The sequence below is a fragment of the Monodon monoceros genome, unplaced genomic scaffold (genome assembly GCF_005190385.1).
Source record: "Monodon monoceros isolate NGI ecotype Baffin Bay Population unplaced genomic scaffold, NGI_Narwhal_1 Super_Scaffold_14, whole genome shotgun sequence".
NCBI classification, from domain to species: Eukaryota; Metazoa; Chordata; class Mammalia; order Artiodactyla; family Monodontidae; genus Monodon; species Monodon monoceros.
In genome coordinates, this window is record NW_021703770.1 from 60,033,335 (window position 1) to 60,049,657 (window position 16,323).

General features: G+C 44.2%; 1 pseudogene; it reads left to right on the top strand.

The window, feature by feature from the left end:
• The first annotated feature begins 13,323 nt into the window (after positions 1 to 13,323).
• LOC114895353 lies at positions 13,324 to 14,826 on the top strand (annotated as a pseudogene).
• The last annotated feature ends 1,497 nt before the right edge of the window (positions 14,827 to 16,323 follow it).

A 16,323-nucleotide genomic window follows, 5' to 3' on the forward strand; every position in this document is an offset into this window, starting at 1 on the left:
TCACAATGCATACTGACTTAATAAAGGCTCTGATAAAACCTGTAGTGAATAAACCAATATATTTTGTTTTTACTCCATAATACGTTTGAAACTTACTACCCATGGGTCCCCTGTCACATGATAACTATTAAACATCCTTAAGAATTCACAATCTATAGGACATATTCTGGGAGATGCTAAGCTAATGGACATAATGTGATGAAAGAAAGCAAATCACCAATTAGGCACTTCTTTGGATTTCGGTTTTCTCACCTATGCAATGGAGATAAATCTTGACTTATTGATGGCCAAGAAAAAGATGAAATAGATGTGGCAGCCCTTTGAAATTTAATTAATTGATTCATTTAACAAATATTTACGAGTGCCTTCTCTGTTAGTAGGTGTGGAGGCTACAGCAATGAGAAAAGCAGACATAGTTCCTACTTTCATGGAGCCAAAAATCAGTTTCAGGTGAGTTGAGGATTAAGCTCTCTAGACCACAAATATATGCAGTGATTCCCCTGAGGTAATCAACTGCTAAAGGAATCCCATAAGTGTTAGTTTAACTCAAAATTATTTATTTAATTAGCAGAATGCCTTCTCAAACCCACAAGGGAGTAGAAGTACCTACTGGGTAATAATAAAGATATTAACATTTATAAAGAACCTTCAAATACGTACTTTTTAATCAGTGGCATGCTGGCAAGCCAGCCCCTGATGTATAGTATTTGCCAGTTTCCATGGTGTAAATACTCTCACCAAGGCCAGTTAATTGCAAGCTACTAATATGACATCACTGAATATGGGGATGGGAAGATTTGCAGATTCAGAAAAGTTGCACACTATCAGTCCTTGTGAGCCAGTACAAACCAGCTGCAGCACATCATGGCATGGACCGTTCTAAGTAGTTCACATAAAATAAATCATAACCACTCTGTAGGAAAATATTCTATTCCCCCATTTTACAGATGGGAAAACTGAGGCACAGAAAGATTACATAACTTTTCCAAGATCATGCAACTAGTAAACGGAAGAGTTGGGATTTGAATCCAGGGACATATGATTCCAGATGCCTTACCTTTAGACAGTATAGCCAGTGCTTAGTGGAAAGTTCTGATGTAACTCCTTCGGTTAGTGTCAGTCAACTCCATCTCAGTCATTCATGTATTCACTCTACCAGGAGTAGTCAGTGATGGGGAATATACTTTGGCTGAGATGCTGACAGTTGCTCCACTGGAATGAAAGTATTCTGTGTGAGGACTAAAATAAACCACCATTTGAGTGTGGCTAACACTCCTGGTGACAGAGTTGTACTTTCATGGGACAGCCACCAGCTTCCCTTGGTTTGGCATTCCAGATAAACTGAGATTTGGCCCAAACTGTTCTTCAGCCTGTGCTAAGAGAAAATGATAGAAGTTCAGGTGGGCACACAGATAGTGTAGTTCTTGTTATCTGAACGGTAAGACTATTGTCCTGGATTAAGCTAAGGTTATTCTATCCAGACTTTAATTGGTTAGGATAGTGTATTAGATTGCTAGGGCTGCCATAACAAAGTACCACATAGTGGGTGGCTTCAACAAGAGAAAGTTATTCTCTCAGAGTTCTGGAGGCTAGAAGTCCAAGATCAAGGTGTCGGCAGCGTTTGTTCTCTGAGGGCTGTGAGAGAGGATCTGTTACTTGCCTTTCGCCTAGCTTCTGGTGATTGGCATTCTTTGGCTTGTAAAAGCATCACCCTGATCTGTGTCTTCATTTTCACATGGCATTCTCCCTGTGTACATGTCTGTGTCCAAATTCCCCCCCCCTTTTTTTTTTAAAGAAGATGTTGGGGGTAGGAGTTTATTCATTTATTTTATCTATTTTTGCTGTGTTGGGTCTTCATTTCTGTGCGAGGGCTTTCTCTAGTTGTGGCAAGTGGGCGCCACTCTTCATTGCGGTGCGCGGGCCTCTCACTATCGTGGCCTCTCTTGTTGCAGAGCACAGGCTCCAGATGCGCAGGCTCAGTAGTTGTGGCTCACGGGCCTAGTTGCTCCGCGGCATGTGGGATCTTCCCAGACTAGGGCTCAAACCCGTGTTCCCTGCATTAGCAGGCAGATTCTCATCCACTGCGCCACCAGGGAAGCCCCCAAATTTCCCCTTTTTATAAGGACATCTGTCATATTGAATTAGAGCCCACCTTAATGACCTCATCTTCACTAATTACATCTGAATGACCCTATTTCCAAGTAAGGTCACATTTGGAGGTACTGGTGGTTAGTACTTCAACATATGAATTTCAGAGGGGATACAATTCAGCCCATAACAGACAGATCTGTTTACAAGAGCAAAACTCAAAATAACATGGCTATAAATGAAAAGTTTAAAGTTAAAATGATATAAACTAAAAGTTTATTTCTCTGTGACATCATAAAGGCTAGAGGTGAGGAGTACAGGATAATACGGCAACCCTGCTCCACGGAATCCTTTGCTCACCATCCAAGCATGCGCCCTTATCTTCAAGGTCCAAAATGTTGGCATCCAAGGTCCTAGGCTGTGGATTAAAGGAAGGGACAGGAGAAAGGACTGCACCAATTGCTTCTTGAAGAAGGTTCCTAGGATCTGTACATATTACTTTGCATATATGCTAATTATATCTGTATTTAGTAAAATGACTACATTTTGCTTTAAGAGAGGTTGAGAAATATAGTTCTTATTCCATGCAGCTGTGTGCTCAGTGAAACTTGCTATTATTTGAAAGAATGGACCAATAGATGTCAGCAGTCAACCAGCAATCTCTACCGCAGATTATAAGAGAAAATAACTAAAAGTCCACCACGTGTTGGGAGGGGACAGGCTCTTAAAGTGTTGAACCATTTCTAATGCCAGTTACCTCTCGTGGGGAAGACATGAATCTTAGAACACAAGCATTCTCTGGGAGGCTGAGTCTTAGCTAAAAGGCAGAGAGGACTTTGCTCAATCAGGCCTCTGAAGTGGCACAAGGGTGTGCAAAAGGTTAGGTGTTAAACAGAAAAGCAGTCTTAAGGATGTACATTAGAAACTAGTTAATATCACATTCCAGGAAAGGCCTTCTTTTTCTTTCTGGAAGTCTATGGGAGATGGGATAATAGCTGAAAGCCCCTGGTGAGCAGCACTTATTTTGCAAGCCAAATTTATTTAGTTTTATGACACTCTCTGTGTTTATTTCTCTTTTTTACTCAAGAATTTACTATAGTTTATTTTTGATCATTTCATTCCTGTTTCAGCTGTAAGCCAGTTTTATTGAATCAAGGGATTCTGCTCACACTTTAGGTCAGAATGTTGAAATGATGGAGTGGAGCCCACCTAGGGCCCTATGGTAGAGGTAGTAGCAATTTCTCTGATTGCAGATGTGATACCGGCGTGGTCCATCACCCCATCCTTTCCTTACTAGCAGAACTTTCTCTAGAGCAGACTTTGGAAGTTTGGAGTGTGTGTTTCATTAAAGAAGGCTTCTTTACCTCACTGCAAGTTAAGATCTTCCACAGTCTAGTGCATCCACTCCCAGGGCTCTCTCTCCTTTTCTCCCCTAAGCTAACATGGGGTTACTTAGACCACTGATTCTCTGCTCATTCCCTGAGTTCAGTACCTGCTGGTCCATGGCCACCAATATGCTGAACCAAAAGAGGACTAGTTAGTAACTTTCTTCCTGCTCTGATAACCTCAGGAATCAACAGCAAGGAAAATTTAAAAAAGAGATATTTGTAAAATTCCTGAAAATTTGACCCTGGGTTCTCACGCTGGTATGGAAAGGTCTGATAAATCACTGACTCTTGAACTAATGGATGACATTACAAAAAAGAGTTACTCCAGATTTGAGAAGTTGCATCAAAATCCATGTCAAGGGGCTACAACCAAAACAGCTTTATGAATATCAGAAGAATGAAGAATGGCTTAAGGGAGCCATAAAAGGCAGTTCTGATGAAAATCTCCATCTTCAGGAAAGCATAAATCTGCTTTACCGAAAGGAAACTTAAATAGGGAAGAAGAGAGTAAATAAACTAAGTGAACAGAACAAGGGGTTTTCCTGTTCCAACACATCTTCCGTTCACAATATAAAATGTTTCCACCAAACGCTGAGTTTGTTTTCCTATCCCTACAACCTCAGCACAGAAGTTAATTCAACCTTCAGATAAGCTTACTTCTGAAGATTCAGGAACAGAGCAATAATTTTTATCTCTTATAAAATGTGATTTTGAATTTTCTATACTTTAGTTTTATTACTATTTAGGGATTATGCAAATTACTCAAAAAGGAGCTTGATAGAATTATAATTCTTAAGATAGTGTTTTATAAATACAGATGATTTAAATTTGAATACTATGAGTGAATTATTTTCTTTTTACTCTATCTCTAAATAATCAAAGTATAGTATTTTGTCGATTTTGTTGTTTAAATGAGTTCACTAAAAAAACTATAATAGGAATTTTATTTGAACAATTGGAGATAATTTGAAATAAACTGGGGGCATTTGAACAAAGTAATTGAAGACAGTTGAAAAGAAGGCCATTTCTGTTTATGCCCAGAGATGTATTTACTATAGTTATAAGACAAACATGAGAGCAACTTGATGTTTACTTAAATAACTTTTAGTCCGTTTTTAGAAAATATTTCAGAGCCTTTGGAACTCAAATATTTAATAAAGTTAAGAGGCTTCTCTTGATTTGGAGTTTTATTAAAGTGAAAGTTTAAATTCACTTGCAAAAATGGAGAAGTACTTTTCTTAGTCACCTTCCCAATTTATTTGTGAGTTACAGACTTTGTCTTTCAGCTACAAATGTTCTGCCCAGCAATTAATGCATCTAGTCCAATGAAATTATGGCGTCCGAAGGAAAAGTCCATGGAAAGAGGCTGGAAACAATGATGGAGGTCCTGGGAAGATGAACAGAAAATAAGCTGAGCCTCTGAGCCACAGGGAATGCCTGGTAGGGGCAGGGGGGAAAAAGGGGTTTTTAGGACACAGACATCACAGCATAAGAAACAGGGGTTTTTAGGACACAGACATCACAGCATAAGACTAGATGTTCAGGAGAGATGGTTTGCACACTCCACTTGAATCTGAATACTTAGGGCTGGGAAAGGAATTTAGGGAAAAGAATATGGAAAAAATTCATTCATCTGGTTAACACTAGATGGCAGTGAATGATAGTACTTATTAAAAAATAGGAATCGGGTATCATTAATAATGGTATTATGAACATATTTGGACTGTCTTGAGTCTTGACATAGAACAACAATAACGACAACAAAAATCGCCTGATCACTCTTGCCTTGTTTCCTGTTCTAGCTATAATCCAAGTGATGTATAAAAGACATTATTTTTTTCCCCTCGTCCAAGGGCAACTATAGCTTTGTCTCAATCTTCTGTATCACACCTGGTTTCTCCAGTCTTCATTTTCGTGCTGCCTTGTGCTGTGATCTTTTACATTTATACACCTTAATGTAAATATCTTTTTTTTTTCTTTCAAAAAAGAGCTTCTATATAAAAAGAACTCTTTGGAAACGGGCACAGTTCATCCTTTGATTGTTATTGTCCTCCATTCCTAGTCAAATGCTTTAAATGCTTTGCACTTGGAGCACTCTTAATAAATACTGAATCTTTTAAATATACAATATATTTTATTAGTTTTTGTTTTGCCATATGTGAAACAAGCCTGTGGCATTTCTTTTCCACTTGTTAGTCTTGAACCCTGAAAGTGCATAATATTCCTAAAGGAAGAGATTGTGTTATATTTTCACATCCTCAGGAAGTAGAATATTAGCATCTTGGACCATCAGCGCTGAAAAGGACCTTAACAGTCACATGGTCCAACTCCATCTGTTTCCAGAAGAAGTAACTAAAGTTCAGAGCAGTTTAGTAACTTGTCTGGGGTCACTGAGCAGCCCTTTAGAGAGGCGTTAGAAACAGAACCAAGGTATCTTGGCCAGTAGAGTTTCTTCATTAGTACTTTTTAAGTTCCCAGGCCGAGGTGCTGAACGAAAGTAGGTTCTCTCCAGGCTGCGGTCCCGGGCTGGGGGAAACGTCCTGTCCACGGTCACTTCTCTCAGCCGGCTTCCGAGGCTTTGAAGTTCGGGGAGATGGCACAGGAGTCCCGCGCACGCTCTGCACGACGGGCAGACAGATGGGATACGAGGCCAGTTGTCCTTCAAGCCACTGAAGCAATCCCCCTCGGTCCCCAAAGGGTGACTGCAGGTGTCTGAAGCTCTCTGCCTCCAAGAGGAAAGAAGTGTCCCCAATCCTAAACTTAAAGGGGAAGAGAAATTTGGGACTCGGTCGGTGAAGCTTCGCACACCCCAGCCTGTCACCACCCACGTCCAGGGGCGACTATGGCAGCGCAGGTGGCCTCGCAGGTGGCCCGGGTGACAGCGCTGGGGGCCAAGCGTCCCGCGCCCACGCCCTCCGCCCGCCTGCGCTGCGCTGCGCCGCGCCCGGGCCGCGTGCCACCTCCGGGTCCCCGCCAGACGCCGGTCCAGCGCTCCCTCCGGAGCAGGATGCATGCCCAGCTGCCCCGACTCCGCGCTGGTAGCGCAGGCAGGAATGTTCCCAACTGTCAGCGGGGCAGGGCCGCCAATCCGGACTCCCCTGACGCTCGGAGACAACTTTTAAAAGCGGAGGGCTCACAGGACAATAAGCAGGAGGGTCGGCTGGGTGGCTTGGGGCTGCGCTTACTGGCGAGAGCGCTGGGCTGTGGAAGACCGGAGCCCTTGAACCAGGGGAGGCTTGACTTGGTTCACCCTGATCCTACGTCCTTCCAGCCCCAGCTAATCTCGGGCTTACAGGAATATACACTCGCTCTCTGAAACTGTGGAGCCACTCTTGTCTGTTGCCCAAAGAAAAAGAATTTTTTGAAAAGTTAAAAAACAAAAACAAAACTTTTCTGAGCTTAAGAAATCTGCCAAATTTTACCCAATTCGAGATCTCTTCAGGTGTTTTCCTGACAGATAGCCATCAATCACCGGCACAGGTGAAATCGTAGATGGTCCATATTTTACCTCACACTTGCTTCCTCTAACCCCTGCCCTAGCTAGCCTTCTTGGTTAGCATTTAACTTTTCCTTTTCAATTTTATAAATTGAAAGATGAGTAGTGTGGGTTCTATTTTTCCATTCTTTCCCCTTCTCTTTATATACAGCTCATTTCCCCCAGTATTTTTAAATGAAATATTCTATCTAGGCCAATCCACACCCTGGTTGTCCTCCTATGGCTATAGTCTCACTTATTACTGTGTCCTTTAAAAGGTTTGGATGCAGCAGGAGCTCTGTGGCCGCTCCCTCACTGCATCTAGAGAAGAGAGTGGCCAGTGATACATTTTATCACTGTAGGACGCAAGAGGAAGACATTCATGAAAATGTGAGAAGCAAGAACTTAATACCCAGGAAAGTCAACTGTTTACAGGAGAGGAGGCCAAGAGAGGCTGAACCTGACACAGCCTGCAGGTCTTCTATGAACAGGAGCCAGTATTTTTCTTCTTTGGGACATTTTACCTTCCTATTGAATGTCTGTTCCATTTCAAGATTGGAAACTTAAATGCAGAATGTGTGTTGCTTTCATTTAGTTTGAAGACATCAAAGATGGGAATGTGCCTGTTACAGTCTTCAGCACTTGGTAAATAATGGGCTGAAAAGCAATTTTAAGTCTGACCAACTCTTCACCTATTGGTGAAAAACTTCCAGTCACTTTTAGGTAATAAAAAGTTCAGTCTGAAAACAAAAGGTTATCACCGAATTTCACATGCTTCCTCTGTCCTAGCCTGGCTTGCCTTAGAAGCCTGCAGTGTGGAGAGGTTGTGTCATATTGGCCCCTCTTCTCTTTCCTCATTGGTCCCTCCTTCCACATTCAGTATGCTGCCTCTGTCTCTTACAGGAAGGGGAAAAGGAGGAGAAGTCTTCATTGATCAGTGCAGCTCTAATCTAACATTGAACCCCTTGGGTACGGCAGGCATCCAAAGTGAACTCATAAGATGCTACTGGGAGCTCTTAAGAGTCTTTTGCTGGGGACCTCTAACTGCAGCTCCCTGGTGTGGGTTCTGTCTCTCTGTTAGTCCCTTTTGCCTTCTCACTCTTTACCTTTTATATGTGATGTCATATATCCAGCTTTTTTTGGCTTAGGTTCTTCATCCCTGGCTGGAAGCCCTCTAGGGAAGGGTCCTTTACAAGATGGCGAGTGGCTGACTCCTTTCTATAGGGTCTGTATGTGGCCCATAGGAAGTACATACCTATACCCACTTCATGGAGATGCAGCTTGCTGTGACTTTAGAAGTACAGGATTACAGCAGTGGTACTCAAAGGGGGGCAGAGAATGGGAGACAGGGACATTTTGGTTGTCACAACTGGGGTGGGGGAATGCTACTTGCATCTAATAAGTATGTCACTGAATGTCCTACAATGTACAGGAAAGCTCCCACAACAAAGAATTAGACCTAAAATTCCATAGCTCAAGGTTGGCAAACACTGGATTAGAGGAGCAACTTCCGGACACTATAAAAGTCTATAATACCCTGTAAGAGTTAAAACTGAAACAGAACAGAGACAGAAACTGAGAAGAGTCATCGCTTAACTGTTCTTTAGAATTTCCAGAAGATTTGGCCTATTTATGCCCTGTCACTGTGCATGGGCTCATGTGTAGGTCTAGTTATAAGACAATAAAATACTCTCAAAATGTGTTCTAGCTACCCACGTGGAGGTCCCTCGATGCTGGATCAATTTCTCATTAAGAGACCTTTGCTAATTCTTGAACTACCTCCTTACTTTGCATTTCTGTAAATCCACTCAGCACCACATCTGAAAATAGTAAGATTAGTCAGCATTGCATCTGAAAATAGGAAGACTTGTCAGAAACCAAAAATGAGCATTTCTGAGGTACTTGCTTTGAAGGCTTAATCACTATCACAGTTGCATTCTGAAAGGCATTATAGCAAGAGGAAGGGCAGCATTGCAGGGGCCCCTAACCGGCAAATAATGATGAAAGCACTAAGGACAAGCAAAGCTCAGCCTCACTGGACAAGCTGCTCACCCTTCAGCTGGGGAGACCGACTTTTCTTTCCATTTAACTAAACTTAGGTACGATGGAATGAACAGCATTTCATAAAGCTGGGGCTACAGAGAACTGCCCTGTTTATTTTAGAAATCGAATCACTGTCAACTTCATGTTTATTTCAGATGTTACTAGGTAATCAACAGGCAACAAACAGCAGAATAGATCTGGCAGTGCCATAAGGTAGCAGTTGCCGCATGCGACATGGGAGGAAAAGGTGTTACATTATAGTGGAGAGAAATCACAATGTGTGCAGCTGCTATCACAGGGTTCTGGAAGAAATATGTAAATAGAGCAATGGAGCATAAACATAACGAGGAAATGGGCAGGTCTAAACCCTGTAGAACTTAAACACAGCTTGTTTAGAAAACAGAGATGGTCCTTGTAACTGCAGCTCTCGGAGGTGCAAACGGCTTATGTCTGATTCCAGTCTGTGGTAGCAAGACCCCTCTTTACCTTGAATAAACAGGAAATTACAACCAAAGAACGCACGGTAAGACAGAGTAATGCGATCTGTATCACTCTGCACACTAGATTGCCCTGCTCCTGGATTTATATATAAACACTTCAGAGCTTTCAATGGTAAAAGGCTAGATCTGTTTATCTCTGCATTGTGTACTTGGGAATTAAGAGAAAATTAAGGAAAAAACCTACTGCAACAGTAAAAGTCCCTAGTGTAATGTTTAGAGTATAAAATTCCTTTCCTTAGAAAATGTGGTGAACTATGTTGCAGGAACTTTTAAAATAGCTCATAGAACAGAATGTTCTTCCACAGATGAAAAATTAAGTGCACTCTGTCCTTCCCCATACCTATCTATGGCTTGGTAATGTGTCAAGCAAGCCAATTGAAAGTGAGGGGCAGAAGCATCTCTAAGGCTCTCCATGCCTGGATTTTATCAGAGATTCACTTTTTGTCCCTCATGAGGAATCTGCCTTGATTCAGAAGTGGGCTCATCAAATGCCTGCCCTGCGCCGCACCTCTGTGCCGAGCCTTTGTTCTGGAAGCTGTAGACCTCCTCATTAGAGAACGCCTGGGGCACTGTCCTTCAGAGGCAAAAGCTAGAAGTGATGTCAAAGAGATCCTGAGATTGGCTCAGGGCTGAGCAGACAGGAAGTGACCAGGGCAGCACAAGCACCCTGGGCTTCTGATTCTAGGTCAATGTTGTGTCTGTTCCTCCTGAAAATGCTCGTGGTCCCAGATGTCTGTACAGCCGGGCTCACAGACCCTCATCAGTCTGCTGGGTTCTCTCCAGTCAATTGAAACCTATTTGCATGTGGAAACCAAGCCTAAGGATAGTTGACCTAAAGGAAAGAATGAAACACACTCTACATGTACTCATTCTTCTGGAAGCCTCAGAGAGCTGGCCCAAGTTCTCCCAAATGTACCCTTCAAAGCAGCTGAATCTCACTTTAGCATATAGTCTTTGAATACCTTGTACAAAGAAAATATGTTGCTTGTTATAGAAGCACAAACAGCACTAAGACCAACTAAAGTATATTTTTAGAAAACCCAAAGTCGTCCTACGTTTGCATTTAGCTTTTCCATTGACTATCAGTGTAACTTCAGGCTGTTGTTTCACCTTTATGTGACTCAGTTACTTCTTCTGTGAGAGGGATAAAAATAGCCCCTTCCTTACTGGAATGCTGAGTCCCACCCTTTGGGGTTCCAGCAGTTGGGGATGTGGCCCAGGAACCTGCATTTTTAGAAAAGCTCCTTACATGACTCTGATGAATAGCTAGACATAGGAACCACTGGTTGCAATAATTCCAAGAAAATAAAACTGTCTCAGGAAAATAAAAGACATTTATTTATTTTTTGGCCGCACTGTGAGACATGTGGGATTATTAATTCCCCGACCAGGGATCGAACCCGTGCCCCCTGCAGCGGAAGCACGGAGTCTTAACCACTGGACTGCCAGGGAAGTCCAAAAGACATTTATATTTGATGTTAACCTAAACCAGGCATTAACCTGGGAGAATGCTATTCTAGTTCACGAAATATTTAAATTCAGCATGTATAATTTTATAGACAAATTAAGAGGGGAAAGAAGAGCAGCCAGCTCTTTGGTTGCTGGCAGGATTTTCTCAGCTAATTTGTACAGAGTACTTAGAACAGTTCTGGGTATATAGTAAATGCTCAAAAGATGTTAGCAATTATTTTCAGTATTGAGTAGAAATGTTATTGTTTAGTTTAGAAAAACTGTAAGTAATCTTTTTTTTTTTTTTTGAGGTATGCGGGCCTCTCACTGTTGTGGCCTCTCCCGTTGCAGAGCACAGGCTCTGGACGCGCAGGCTCAGCGGCCATGGCTCACGGGCCCAGCCGCTCCACGGCATGTGGGATCTTCCCGGACCGGGGCACGAACCCGTGTCCCCTGCATCGGCAGGCGGACTCTCAACCACTGCGCCACCAGGGAAGCCCGTAAGTAATCTTTAAAGAGATGAGTAACCAGCTCTTTAAGTGAGCAAAGTGTCTTTTAGAAATTACATATAAATATCCATGCACATTAAAACTTTATCTAACATGTTAGCTTCTTACATTTTCCCACCAAGCAGTTTTGGATAGCTCTCTTCTTACTCTTACTTCACGTTTTCCGTTTTAAAACTGATATTGATAATCTTTTTAGCCTTCTGAAAAACACGTACCAAAAATTACCTGGAAAAGGCATAATGTTCTCATTCAAAGAAACTGGAGCTGGAAACATTCTTTAGTCCATCACCGGGACAAATGTTAGAGTATTTTGAAATGCATACCAACTAAACATATACATCTATAATAAAATGCCAGAAACTTTTCCTGCCTTGTATGTGTTTATAGTACAAGATGTATCTGAAACAGACGTGATGGTTTGAAGGTGTAAGATGTTTGGGTTTGGTCGATTCATTTCCATGAGTTTCTGAAGTTCCTTATCCTTCCTTCACGAGCCTCTTGCACCTTGCAGACATCAGCCCACTTGTTCCTTGTTCTTGGGACAGGGTGACACTTCTTAGCAGATACAAAATGACTAAGTAACTTTTAGTAACGTCAATTGTGTGCTGGGTCATTAATGCAAGACCACTTTGTGACCCTGCTCAATTCTTTTAACCCTTTCTTCTCTCCAAGGTGTCCCTTAGCTAGAGCACCAGCCACTATTAAAACATGATCATAAATCATGGTTATTTGTCCACTGACCCTTCTTACGATACCAAAGGAAAAAAAAAAAAAAAAGAAAAGAAAAGAAAAAAAAGAAGCTCAGGCCTCACTTAGACAGCGTCTCTGCTCTTGATGAATCTTTATGGAACCTTATCTTATATTTTTAACAGCAAAGCTCGGGCTCTGTTTTACTGAAGCTGTTTATATATCTAATCAGAGTGGATCAGGAAATGTGGTTGACAGCACAGGGCTGCCTGAGAAACCTACTTGCTGACCAGCATTAAGGCCACTTTTCAGCTTGAAGGCGTGATCAATGGAGTGTGTCTGAGGCTCTGTTTAGATTAAGGGAAATAACGCACTGGTGGCCACATTCATCCCAAGCAAATCATTTTCCCTCACGCGGGCTGCAGTGAAAAGCTTTCCAATAAAGCGCTGGCAGGATTAAACACAACCAGCTCCTCACGCGCCCCTCCTGTGGTGGTTGGCTGCAGGCTGAGAGGAGCCCGGGCTCTAGCCTGACTGCGAGAGAGCAGTTGCAAGAGAGAGCGTTGCAAGAGAGAGCAGCTCACACTCTGCCCTACCGCTACCTGGCTGGGTGCCCTACGGCCAACGATTGGATCTGTCTGAGGCTTTGTTTCATCACCTGCGAAATGGAGATGTATGAGTCAGGGTTCCCCAGACAACTCTCTCGCTCTATCTAGATCTACAAATATATCATATACATATATATGTATGTATATACATACATACATGTATATATACCCCTGACTGGGGCAAGGGAGGAGGTACAGACTAGCTGAGGCACAGAACGACACCTCGTCTTCAGTCTTCCTTCGCCTTGAGTCCTGGGTCAAGGTAAAACTTGAAGAGGGCAGTGTTCTCCAGAGGATTGCCCACTGGCTCCAGCGGGAAACTGAGTCGGGGGCAAAAGCTTCTGACCCTGGGGCTACAGACGAGAAATGGAACTGAAGAAGAGCGAGGGAAAAAAACTACAATCCCCAAAAGACCATAAAGCGTCCACCTTACTCATGCGTAGACCCCGCCCAATTCAGTGGTTGCCCGGCAGCTCTTTTCGCGCATGCGCTCTCCGACCAGTCTTCTTCCAACCCCTTGTGTTCCCCGGCCGGGGTTGGTACCCGGACCTCCTGTGACCTTCATCTCGGGTTGTGATGTTGCCCTTCTCTTCGCTCTGGGCGACTCGGCCTCTGCAGAGATGTGGTCACCTGGTCAGGATGGCCATAAGGTGCCAGCACAGCGAGGCGGCCCAGACCCAGACTGAAGAAGCAACCAAGGGCTGGTCAGGCCAGGAGAGTCTATCAGACAGTGACCCTGAGATATGGGAGCTGCTACGGAGAGAGAAGGACAGGCAGTGTCGCGGCCTGGAAGCTCACTGCTCCAGAGAACTTCCGCAGCCAAGCTGCGCTGGAGGCCCTGGGGCCCTGTCTGAACAGCAAGTACTCGGAAGGTTATCCTGGCAAGAGGTACTATGGAGGAGCAGAGGCAGTGGATGAAATCGAGCTGCTGTGTCAGCGCCGGGCCTTGGAGGCCTTTGACCTGGATCCTGCTCAGTGGGGAGTCAATGTCCAGCCCTACTCGGGGTCCCCAGCCAACCTGGCTGCCTACACAGCCCTTCTGCAGCCTCATGACCAAATCATGGGGGGAATCCCGTGCCCGATGGGGTCCATCTCACCCATGGCTACATGTCTGATGTCAAGCGGATCTCAGCTACATCCATCTTCTTCAAGTCTATGTCCTATAAGCTGCATCCCAAAACCAGCCTCACTGACTATGACCAGCCGGCACTCGCTGCTCGGCTCTTCCGACCTTGACTCATCAGAGCTGGTACCGGTGCCTATGCCCGCCTCATCGACTATGCCCGCATGAGAGAGGTGTGTGATGAGGTCAAGGCGCACCTGCTGGCGGACGTGGCCCACATCAGTGGCCTGGTGGCTGCCAAGGTGATCCCCTCACCTTTCAAGCATGTGGATGTTGTCACCACTACCACTCACAAGACCCTTCGAGGGGCCAGGTCAGGACTCCTCTTCTGCCGGAAGGGGGTGCAGGCTGTGGACCCCAAGACTGGCCAGGATATCCTTCCACGTTTGAGGACCGAATCAACTTTGCTGTGTTCCCATCCCTGCAGGGGGGCCTCCAGAACCATGCCATTGCTGCAGTGTCTGTGGCCCTAAAGCAGGCCTGCACCCGTTCCGGGAGCGCTCCCTGCAGGTTCTGAAGAATGCTTGGGCCATGGCTGATGCCCTGCTAGAGCGAGGCTACTCGCTGGTGTCTGGTGGCACTGACAACCACCTAGTGCTGGTAGCCCTGCGGCCCAAGGGCCTGGATGGAGCTCGAGCTGAACGGGTGTTGTAACTCGTTTCCATCACGGCCAGCAAGAACACCTGTCCTGGAGATCGAAGTGCCACCACACCTGGGGGCCTGCGGCTGGGTGCCCCAGCCTTGACTTCTAGATAGTTCCGTGAAGAGGACTTCCGGAAAGCTGTGGGCTTTACAGATGAAGGTGTCAAATCGGCTTGGAGGTAAAGAGCAAGACCGCCAAACTCCAGGATTTCAAATCCTTCCCGCTCAAAGGCCCAGAAACAAGTCATTGGCTGGCTGACCTCAGGCAATGGGTGGAGCAGTTTGCCAGGGCCTTCCCCATGCCTGTGCACTGAAGGCACCTAAGAAATGAAGCCCACAGACTGACGTTTATTCCTCTTCCCCCTACCTGGACAAGTTGGGTGTTGGGGGTAACTGCCTATCTTCCAATTTTTTGCTGGGGGAGGGGAAGGCCGCCCACTTAGGGGCAAAGGCAGGTGTAGTTCCCCTTCCCAGCATTTGTAGCTGAGAAAGTTGCTTCTTGTCACAACACTTAGAAGGAAGAGGCTTGGGGCTTTCTGCCCTAATCTCTCTCATTGTCTCAGTGTTATAGACTCCCTGCCCTCTCTTGGGGAGGGGGGAGTTCCCCTTGTGAGCCAGAGGAAGGAGTGGGTAGGCACCCTTCTTTCATTTTTATCTAATAAAATGCTAACCTGCAAAAAAAACCTAAAAAACAAACAAAAAATGTATATACATATACACATACACATATATGTATATAATATATTTGTAGATCTAGATAGATACATACATATATACACACATACATATAATGTAACAGATACACATACACATATAATGTCTACCCACTTATTTATATGGAGATTTATTTTAAGGAATTGGTGCATTTGGTTTGGGGGCTGGTGAGTGTGACGTCTGCAGGGCAGCCCTGGGGGCTGGAGACCCAGGCAAGGGCTGATGCTGCAGCTTGAATCTAAAAGCCGTCTGGAGGCAGAATTCCCTCTTCCTCAAGGGAATTCAGTTGTATTTTCTTAAGGCCTTCAGCTGATTAGAAGAGCTCACTCACATTACAGAAGGTAAACTGTGTTACTCAAAGTTCTTGGATATAAATGTTAATCTCATCTAAAACATACCTTCGTAGCAGCATCTAGACTGGTGTTTGGCCAAAAACTGGGTGTCACGGGTACCACGGTCAAGCTGGTTGACACATAAAATTAACCATCACAGGGGATCGTAATAATACTTTGTTCAGAGGGGCTTGGGGAAAGTTAAGTGTTAATGCCTAAAAAACACTTTGCAATGGACTCTGCGTCACAAAATTTTAAGGCAAATTTGACTCATGCTTTAAGACTAAGTTTTAAAACATTCAAGAAATGTGTGTTACCTTCGGGTAGAATTCAGCATGACCACGTGACAGCGTCTGCTTCAGACTCCTTTTCAGCCACATGGATGAGCCTCCAGCAATAAGCTTCAGAGTCCCTGGAAATTGAGAGGTGACACATTTGTAGCAAAGACATGTTTATAGGCTCGTCGAATTTTTTAAATCTTACCTTCTGCTCTTGAAAAACAATAAAGAACCTTTGTGGTACGGTCAGTCAGCTTTTCGTGGGTGTCTTTATACCTTGTGGCCCCAATAATTTGGAACGTGGAGTAGTAAGTTAAGGGTTCATTTAACACTGTCTTACCCAGTGCTTGCCTCAGAATTGGAAAAGGGTACTTATAAGAATGTGGCTTCCATGTACATCTTCCTCTCTGTGGTATGAAATATGGCCTCAAAGAAAACATCGCTGTTTCCATTTCAAGGTCCTTTTGGGAGCGGAGAAACTGGGCAG